An 11525-nucleotide genomic window follows, 5' to 3' on the forward strand; every position below is an offset into this window, starting at 1 on the left:
AAGCCAATAAATGGTTCCGTTGTCAGAACTGGGATCTGCATAAAGGATGTCTAATGTCGTGCCAATGGAATCCAACAAAGAAAGAAATTGAATAGTGGTTGGACAAGAAGATTCACGAGTTCGCAGTGCAAAAGAACATAAATCCACGAGTATTTAACGAACAGTGGTTGGAGCGCTACTTGTATACGAAAATCCATGAAATCTTCTTTGCATCCTTTCCTTCTGAACTTTATGAGTGGATCGTGAAGTTAGCAGACAGCCAGGGAAGGTGTAGGCTCGACAAACCAATAGTGTGGACTCCGGAAATAGTGCACAGACTAGAAGCATCAGAAGATAAGATAGTGCGAACTGTGAACCATTGGCTCAACCGAACAGTAGGAGGATTTATCACTGAGTTCACGGTCGACACAATCGCCAACTACAGTGAAGCAGAATGACGTTTTCTCAAGGGATTGTGAGGTAAGTATATTAAACCTTTAAACACTTGGATTAAGATGCTATTGTGTGAAAAGCGGGTTATGCGAATAAATTAATGTTTGGAAGTACGCAAAGTGGGAATATCTACAGAAGTAGAAGTGGTGAAGAGTTGGAAAATAGTCCCCTAATTCAACCATCGCGGGAAAGCGAGGAAGAGCTTGCAAAAGTTTCCCCAAGAAGCACAGTTAGTCTGATAAGGCAGCGCATTCCACATTTACCACCTCCACCCACACTGCCACCCATCTCACTCTCCTCACCCCCATCTCCACCCACCCCACCTCCACCACCACCACAGTTCAGTATGGTGAGTGTGATCAAACTACCGGTATTTATAGGAGTGGGAAATGAAGATTCGGACCAATTTTGGTTCGTGGTAAGAATAGTATGGGAAGCACAGGGTGTCGTGGATGATAATATTAAAAATGCTACGCTGGTGAGTGCGCTGCAAGATCGTGCATTAACGTGGTATATCAAGCATTCTAATGACCACCCAAATGCAGGAATTGCAAAGATCTAGGCCACGCTAAACAAGGAATTTAGCAAGCCAAAATTAGAAACATAATTAATCATCGGGTTTAAGGAGATCGTGATGCTCTCAGGTGAGACCCCCTGGGATCTGGACCGAAGGCTGAAGAGTACGATACACGAAGCCAATATGACATTAATAGATGCACAGGATCGTGCATGGTTTGTGGCTTCACTTACGCCACACTCAAGGACGACGTTGTCATAGCAAAAACTTTCCACCCAGGCCGAAGCGTTGGACATGGCAATGACATTGCATGAGACCCCTATACAAGACCCTGGGTTGGGAGTCCAACAAATCCACGCACAACTGTAGAATCTATGTCAGGAAATGCAAAGTTTGAAACAGGACAAGACACCTCGGCTAGAGGTGTGCAAGGAAGTATGGTGCATAAAATGCAAAGGCCAAGGGCACGACAATGACCACTGTGCAGTATTTGTGAACTAATTGGGAGAAGGAGGGTCGATGCCACTAAGACCGGAGGCACAGGTAGGGCCGATCGTGGCATCTACATTATGGTGCGCGATCTGCCAGATAGGAGGAAAACACACCACGGATAATCGTCATCTGTTACAGAAGTATACCCAGATGTCCCAACATTTGTTTTGTAATTTCTACAGGTCAATAGGCCATGACGAACACACCTGCCGAAGCTATGAACTAATGATGGATCTGACTCCTGCCTACAGGGTGGAGACTGAAACGTGAGCCCTCGACCCAATTGCAGGGATGGCGTGCCCTGGGTTTCAAGGGCGTGGTCAGGGTCGAGACGGAATGGGGCCAGGAAGGGGTCGTGGACAACTAATTTGTTACAATAGCGGAGGGCAAGGGCATTATGCCCGCGATTGTACAAACCCAACAAGAATATCATATCGATATTGTACTTAGTTTGATCATGAGGCAAAACACTGCCCTTCGTTGATAGCAAGGATGCGCGAAAAGGGGATACTCCAGCCCCCTCTGGCCCAGAATTTATAGATGATGAGGTCTGAGCCGCGCAAAGAAGACCCAAATGTAAACATGATGCTCAAGAGCGGTATGACCACAGGAGATGACAAAGGGAAGTAGCTAGAAGAAAGCGCGTGGGTTCGCAAGGCTCCTACAAAGGAACCCGAGTTTGATTTAGAACGCGCGAAGGAGACATTCATGGAAGCTAAGAAGAGCTTCACAGAGGCCTCCACTTCAGGTAGTAAGGATCAGCTAGAACCAGGGATGGATCCTTCAATGCTCACTACCTTTCCAGAGACATGCATGAAACTGCTGCGTGACAGCAAGGTAGTCAAAGGACTATAGGAACTTATCACTAGGTGCGCAGGGCCAGGAGAACCGTGTGTGGTCCGGAAACTTGGAAAGCATGCATTGCGCACAAGAAGGGAAATGAGGTTAACTACGCAAATAAGTGAGTACAAAATGGATCAGGTAATTCTGGATCTGGGTTCGAACGTGAATGTACTACCAAAGCAAACATGGGAACGCATGGGTAGACCCACGCTATAATGGTCCCCTATTCAGTTACGAATGGTGAACCAATAGAAGATTTTTCCCATGGGAATATTACAAGGGGTAACAGTCGATATTGAAGGTGCGAGCGCGCAGGTAGATTTTGAAGTGATAGAGATTGTCAATGATAGCAATGCTTATCCCGCGCTACTGGGAATAGATTGGGCTACCGATATGAACTGTCATAAATCTGAAGAAGTGCAAAATGATCTTTGAGAAAAATTCACTGCGCGTGGTAGTACTGCTAGATGCATCCAAAGGAGCGCGATACACTAAACCAGTGCGTAACGATGATAGTGATGACGATCTCGATTATATTTACAAGATAACTGCGTGAGAAAAGGATTGGGTGAATCCGATTGCAGATGGGAGAATTTTTTGGGAGCGCGAAATCTCCTGCACTTCGGATTTAGACAAAGAGATAGAGCGATGGCAGAATTGGCTGCATGAAGTAACAACGCTTAATTGCAACATGATGGTTAGATCACTGCATTGCGTGACAACAGAGGCAAGGGAACCTGCCGGCATATGATGGATTGTCAACGGTGGATGAATTTTTGAGAAAATTTGAAAGCGCGGTTCCAAAACAGCAGCGATTCGATGTGCTAAAGTGGGCACTGTGCACAACACCCGCACGATGGTGGGGTACACATCAAGGAAATTTTGAGTACTGGCGCAGATGCAGAAGGATGATGTGCTTGCGTTTTGGAAAACCACAAATACGACTAGTAGACAAATATGACGGACAAGATGATCCACGCACGCACCTCGCGAAATGGACCAAGGTCTATGGGGAAGAGCCACAGCTTGAACGGGTACATTTATTCTACCATACCCTAGACGTCATACCCATGAATTGGTAATACTGAGACGAAGCTACGCCATGGACCGGGTGAATGGGACGTCTTACGTGAAGGATTTTTGTTAATATTCACATTTGAAGATCATTGGTTAGATACTGTTGATGATGCACTGCAAGCAGTAAAAGTTGTTATCTTCAAAATACCATAGGAGCCAATGGGAGTACTTCATCTAGAATGGGCGACACAGTTAAGCGGCACACTGCAGTGTTAAAAAGTAAATGTTGAAGAGGATGATGAGGACCCACAGAACATTAATATTTTAGAAACGAAAGGCTCTCGCGAGATTCGCGGACCATCACTTGAGGACCCCGACATCACCGCGCCACTAAAGACAAAGCAGGTCAACATTGGAACGAAGGCAGAGCCGAAGTACGCAACGCTTGGGGACTATTGGGACGATGCCACAGTCGATAAGGTCGCTGAGTTACTCCGCAAATACCAAGACTTGTTCTCGACCAAAATTACGGACTTAAAAGGGATCATTAGCGATTTAGGGATGATGAAGATCACCATAAAACCCAGCGTGAAGCCAGTTAAGCAGCAGCCTTATCGCTTGAATCCAAAGTATAAAGAAAAGCTCCACGACGAATTAGACAAAATGCTCGCAGCCGGAATTATTGAACCAGTGGAAGAATCCGACTGGGTGAGTCCTATGGTAGTACAGGAGAAAAAACAGAAGGGTGAAATAAGAATATGCGTAGACCTTAGAAATTTGAACGACGCCTGTGTACATGATCCATTCCCAACACCATTCACAAATGAAGTGCTGGAGAATGTTGGCGGTCAAGAAGCATACTCATTCACGGATGGGTTCTCAGGGTACCATCAGATCAGTATCCTGCTAGAAGATAGGAGCAGGACGACCTTTGCAACAGAATGGGGTTGCTTTCAATACACCGTGATGCCGTTCGGACTGAAGAATGCACCCGCTATATTTTCGCGCATCGTGGTAGCTGCGTTCAAAGAATACATCCACAAGTTTTTGGAAGTCTATCTAGATGATTGGAATGTTTTTGGATTAGTTAAGCACCATGTAGCGAGCTTACGTTTGATGCTGGATACTTGCCACTGACACCAGATTGCGTTGAACCTGAAGAAGTGCACATTCCTCATTCCCTTTGGAAACCTGTTGGGACATGTGGTCTGCAAACAAGGACTGATGGTGGACCCTGTGAATATTGTCATTATCCTAAATCTGGAAGCACTGAGAAGTGTTAAACAACTACGTGCTACCTTGGGACACACTAGATACTATAGGAAGTTCATCAAAAGTTATGCACAAATAACCGCACTAATGGAAATCTATTGAAAAAATATGTTACATATTGCTGGAATGATGATTTCATGAAGAGTTTAGATGTCCTGAAGGGGAACTGGCCTCCGCGCCAATTGTGGTCTTCCCGAACTGGGACGTGGAATTTCATGTACATGTTGATGCGTTGTGTATCGCGTTGGCAGCCGTACTCACACAGGAAGGCACGAAGGGTGTAGATCACCAAATCGTGTTTGCGAGTCAAAGATTGTCCAAAACAGAAAATAGCTACTCTACAACCGAGCGTGAGGGGTTGGCAATGGTGTATGCACTCCAAAAATGCCGACACTATTTACTTGGAGGACATTTCAAGATGTATACCGACCATTCCACGTTAAAATACCTAGTGAACAAGCCTATGTTGTGGGGGACGAATATGCAAATGGCTTTTACTGCTTCAAGAATATGATTTTGAGGTCATAGTCAAGTTGGGACGCTTAAACGCAGGACCAGACCACTTGTCACAAATTGAGACGGGCGAGGAACCAACAAATTTGGAGGGACTACCTGATGCGCAGCTCTTTGCAATGCGCATCGTGGATGGACACTTCAAAGATATAATACATTTTCTAACAACAGGGACTGTGCTGAAGGAATACTCAATCCAACAAAAGAAGGAATTGGTGATGCACGCGGCGAACTTTTATGTCATCGCAGGGCACCTCTATAAGATGGGCAACGATGAGATATTGCGAAGATACGTACCTAAATTTGAACGAGGTCAGATCCTCGCAGAAGCACATGGGGGCGCTGCAGGAGGACACTATGCAAGACGTGCGACCGCACAGAAGATTCTTCGCGTAGGGTTATGGTGGCCGACCCTGCACCAGGATTCGAAAGCACACTGTAAGGCCTGCAATATATGTCAAAGGACGGGAAAACCATCACAAAGGGACGAGATGCCACTAAATCCCCAAATGACACTACAGTCGTTTGAGAAATGGGCAATCAACTTTGTGGGCCTGATCAAACCTCAGGGAAAGACGGGTGCGCACTACATTATCACCGCAATGGAGTACCTGACACGATGGGTGGAAGCGTAGCCAGTCAAGGACTACACGGCCGCTACGGCTATAAAGTTTTTGTTCGAAAACATGTTGACACGATTTAGCTGTCCGAAAATCTTAATGAGTGATCGCGGAACACATTTCCTGAATGAAACCATCAGCGCGCTCACAGAAGAGTTCCAGGTGTATCATCAGAAAAGTACACCGTACCACCCACAAGCCAATGGAACGGTAGAGGCATTCAATAAAATACTAGAGACTGCGCTGACTGAAGTATGTAATGCGCAACGAAACGACTGGGACCTGCCCGTACCTGCTGTGTTATGGGCATACAGGACAACATGCAAGAAATTGACGGGACAAACACCCTTTCGGTTGGTCTATGGTACGGAAGTTGTCATGCCGATGGAATACATTGTACCTAGTCTACGAATAGCAGTGCTCACAGGCATGACGAATCGCGAAGCTTTGGAAGAAAGGCTCACGCAAATAAAAGAACTCAAGGAAGAATGGTTTCTGGCTGGATTTCATCAGCAGGTACAAAAACAATGTGAAAAAGCATGGCACGACCGCCATATCAAGTTGCACACCTTCAAGGTAAAAGACTTAGTTCTACTGTATGATAGTGAGTTTGAAAAATTTCTGGGAAAATTTAGAATGCACTGGCTGGGACCATATGTGGTAAAGGAGGTCACAGATAGAGGCGCGGTCCAGCTAGTCAAACTTAATGGAGATTCACCCTTCCCAAGCAAAATAAACGGCAGTTGCTTGAAACCCTACATGGGTGGGTCTCTAACTAACCGGCTGAAGCACAGTCTTTGTGACCCGAGGAGCCGGACAAGGGCGCAGGACTATAAACACATGCATCAGATGTCAGTACCAAGGTAAGGACACAATCCAGACACGGCTGATTCAAAAGCAAGAACGCAGCAGGTCCAACAAACCACAGAACAGTGCACTGCGAACATCCGAGCAGTACAGGACCAAAGGGAAGGGCTCTGCGCCAAGGTCACCGCACTAGCAGAGTGACTCGGGATGAGTCACGATGATTGTGTTGGGGGCCTGTTGGGCATGGAATCCCCCCCACAACTTGTTTTAGGGCTCAAAGCCCAAGTTTTAGTTAAAGGTTTTGTAAGACTCCGCGAATTGCGAGCGCAGAGCACGAAGTATAGGTTAAGTCATAGGGTTGTCTGCCCTAAAATATTGTAATGTAATGTAAAGTCATGTCGGCCTACTCATGGTCTGTGGACCATGGGATTGTATAAATAGAGCGGGGATCTAAGTTGTAAAGGGAGCTAAGAAATAAGAGAGAAGAATATGAATGGTTTGAGCTTAGAGTAGGATTCTAAGTGTATTGGGTCGTAGTAGTAGGAAAAGGCTCTGCAGCTGAGTGCGCAGAGGCCTAGTAGAGTCCGCAACTGAGTGCGCAGAGGCCTAGTATAGTCCGCAGCTGAGTGCGCAGAGGCCTAGTAGAGTCCGCAGCTGAGTGCGCGGACCCCTGCAGCTGAGTGTGCAGGGCGGTATCGAGTTTGTAATCGGGATTGAAGATTAATAAAGAGAAGTTAATTCTTATTTCTGTGTATTTGTTGTACATTGCCTTCTTTACGTCTATATCGGTTTATTTATCACGCGCACTGATATGATTGCTGAACACGTTGTAATAATCATTAATCTTACATACACAAGTTAAGTAATCAGGTAATAATAGATTAAATAGCAAGGAACTTGGGTATTATACGGGTTGCGCCCCGAGTAGGGCTGCACAGAAACAACATCACAGGTTGCGAAGGAATAACAAGTGCGCATAGTGATGTGCGTGCAGGGTCAAACCGTAAACCTCTAGAAGCCCATCAGACATCCCCAGGGTGCGGAAACCTGGTTCTAGCACCCTCCCATACTACTTCGGGTGAGACCTCAGCCCGCGCTCCATGGACTGTTGCCGAAAGGGCCAGTAATACTAGGATTTGCTTGGCTAAATCACCTCTGAACCTGGGTCAGGCCCATACAAGCCAACAATATATATATATATATATATATATATATATATATATATATAGATATAGATATATCTGCTTGCCCAAGAAAGTGCTATGATACCACTTGTAATGAATCTGACCTGCAAATATATGATAATAGAAATATACCCAAAAATAATAAGATCGACCCAATAATATAACATGAACATGCTTCTCTTTATTGATTAAACACTTGAGATAGGGTAACACCATACAATCACTCCTTAAGGAAGTAGAACACTCCACAAGCCATATGCTTGTTCATACAATATTCCTTGACATCTCTCCAAGGGGAGTCTTTAGCCTCTATATTGGCTTCATACATACAATATCATTGGTCATTACCATGGTTCTCTCAATACCATATATCTAATACAATGGGCTTATTACATTATTGCTAACTACTTGTGGTCCCTTACATGATGTAGGTTAACCACTTTATTTATTAACTATGGCCCATCCTATTATTACATTATTCCCTTGGGTACCTCCCTCTGTACCCCATACTATCCCCCCAGGTATACTACACTCAACAACCACCGTGAGCAGGCACCCTCTCCAGATCCATGCTTCCATCACAACAGATCACATCTTGATCCCCAAACAGGATCAGAATCTCGCCATTGAAACCAGACCTGCCAATTGACCGGGCTCAAATTCACCATAGCAGCCACTTCGAATTTGCTCTTGGCCTACCATGATGCATTAAGACACAACACTTCAAATCTGTTATCTGTTGATTGAAACAGGTGCATGTAGCCTCTTTGTTGCTCTCTTCTGCAGAGCCTCTGCACGATTCACCAAAACTGGGCAAGCTCCACGATTTCTGACCCCCACACAGCACAACGAATCCGGTCAAACTCACGGGTGGAGCAACGTATTTTTTCAATGCAAAGGAGCACTGATGGCTCATGCTGAAAGAAAACGCTCAAAGAAACGAGCAAACAACGCGTTTTTCCTTGGGTCATAGGCGCGCTGCCTCCTCTTCTTACTGAGTTTGACCCGCGCGCTTTTTGAGCCAAAATGGGCGTTGATCAAGAAGAGTGAAAAAAAAAATTATTCTCCAGACTTTCTCCGCCACCAAGAACGGACCTGCCACTAAGGGCCACACTTCTGCCACCTAGGCACTCACTCAATCACCAAAGCACACTGGCTTTGACCCAACTAAGGTTTGAATCTCTGATACCATGTTAAAAACTGGAAGACACATGATACATTCAACAAACTGAGCAGCTCTCAGGTGAGGGCTTTACTTGGAGACTGCCTTTAGCAGAACGTTCTACATGCTTCTCATTAACAATCAAGAATATATAGTTTACAAGCAAATAGGGAGGTTAGAACAACCACACAGAAAATAGGAACCAATTCGTAATCTAAGTCTCACACGTAACTAATGAACTGGCTCTCTCCAAGAATACATTTCTCCATTAACTTTAACATTAAAATGACGTAGCTAAAACCGATTAAAAGCACAATAAAGGAACTGAACCCCATAATTGAAACCCTCGCGAACTACACAACAAGGTTTAGTGGTGAAGACACATTAGAGCCGCATTTTAATTTGTGCTATTATCACTTCTGCTACGACTAGATTGAGCTCTCCTCACTGTAAAAATCATGACCTTTAAGCCTTAAATGTTTCGCAACTAAGAACATGGTAATGTAGTTGCTCCATTCTGGCACACAGAAGAGTGTTGTTTCATTTTACACCTCCTAACCCTGGAATCTTTACGATAAGAGCTTGGATAACTTGCTCTTCCTCGACTTTCATAGCACTATGTTAACAAAATATATTTGTAAAATCTCTTACACTCTTTTATTATTATTATTATTATTATTATTATTATTATTATATATATATATAAATCTTATTCTATAGGCAAAAAATTCCCATATCTTAATTTATTATTTTACTACATTTATTCTTATTCGTAAACTAAATTATGATTATTAGTAACATTACCACTTAGAATTCAACATGAAGTTAGATATACCAAAAGCATACATCGCAATGTAAATAAAAAAATTAAAGTTATAAAACGCATAGCATGTGACCATGTAATTAGATAATCCACCATCGTAAAAGAAGTAAAACTTTTGAGCAATGAAAAACAATAGGCAATGCCCGCATAGTATTGCTCCAAAGGAATTTGGTGGAAATTGTCCCAATATTTTGGCATCTGTTATGAAATGACAAGTTCTTCGGAAGAATTGATGCAGGGGATAATTTGATGTAGCATTATAAACTTACAGTAAATATAGCTTCCATTGCACTTGATACCATTGTTGTTGCTCGATATATCAATTTCTGCTTCTTCTATGGCCACACTCCAAAACATCTTAACGACCTGGTATAGAATCCTAAATGTGGGTACAATTTCATTTAAATCACTAGCGAGACACTTTCTGCATTTTGAGTGAGACATAAAGAATATTTATAAGTCTGCACTCACAAAAGTAAGACAATATTTATGTGTTTAATATATAGAGATAGAATAAATTGTTTCTTTTCACTTGTGCGGGAGTGTGTAGCTCCGCATAATGAGCTTAGTTCATTGTGTGGAGATCCGCACTCCCACACACGCAGCTATTAGCCTTGTATGAAAGTGCTTTGCCAAATATTCCCTTTGCAACATTTTTCCTCATTGAGGGTATCAAATAAGTATATTTAATTCGAAGAATTATTATTATTATAATATATAAAATAATTATTATCAATAAATCAAAATACAGTCTCCCATAATATGCCCACGCTCATTCACTCAGTCACTTTATCATTATTTTAATTGGCAACTTATGCTTCACGTAATTTTAATTAGAGACAAGTTATATAAAGGAAGTTGTGTGGAGGAAACGTGTTTGAAGAAAGTGTGTGTTGTGGAAGTGGTTGTGCATAGGAAGCCTCTTGAGAAATCTAGCACATAGCAATTATGTGATTTCTCTTCTATTAGTAATTGCTTGTGAGTGTTTTTTACTTCTTTAGACTAGGATCTTCTTTTACTTAGGTTATTAATGTTCTTCTTCATCAAACAACTACCAATGCATAAACCAAAAAGAGACAAGAGACACAAAATATAAGCTATCAGCCAGGGCCAAAACCTCTCACGCTTTGAGAGGAAAACCCGAACAAATTCTTCTTCTTATAGAGATTCCAATTGACAAATACCAAGACCAAGACCCTTGACCTACTTGCCACTCCAAGACCAAGACACAAGCTCCCTTGATGAGATCCTTAGTCAACCTTTTGCTTCTTTCCTTTTCTCGACTCCTCTTCCACTTCGACCTCCTTATGCTTCAAACCTCCAACCTCACTTCTGGACTTGATCTTCTTCTTATCTTGGCCTTCCTTCTATACTTTACCTTCTTCCATTTCTTATCTCGGCATCCCTTCTAGACTCAACATTCTTCCAAATCGTCTACCTAAGTGGACTGGTTCTTACTACAACAACAATCCTCCTCTTTCTTCACACGTGTGTCTCAAAACAGGCCCTAAAACAAATCCAAATATTACCACAGATCTTGCTCTCCCTTTGCTTCACTTCGTTGGTTATTAGGATTTTTTTCTAAACCATTTCACCGATCTTCACACTTCTTGTTCACTTCAGAACTAGACCGAATTATCTCTGAAATTATGTGCTCTAAAATTACGCTGAGTTTCCTATTTATAGTGGTTTTCCTTTGTAATTAGCTGACATGAAAGAGCTTGAGCCGACATGTCTCTTTGGAGGAGTTAATTAATTCAATATTGAAGTCAACTTGCAGGAGTGGTCTTGTGCTTGTCTTGGAGGGCTTTTATACTTATTTAATGACTCATACAAATGTGTA

The sequence above is a fragment of the Pinus tabuliformis genome, chromosome 3_1 (assembly GCF_031772625.1).
Source record: "Pinus tabuliformis cultivar Carrire ecotype Pingquan chromosome 3_1, CPIR1, whole genome shotgun sequence".
Taxonomy (NCBI): Eukaryota; Viridiplantae; Streptophyta; class Pinopsida; order Pinales; family Pinaceae; genus Pinus; species Pinus tabuliformis.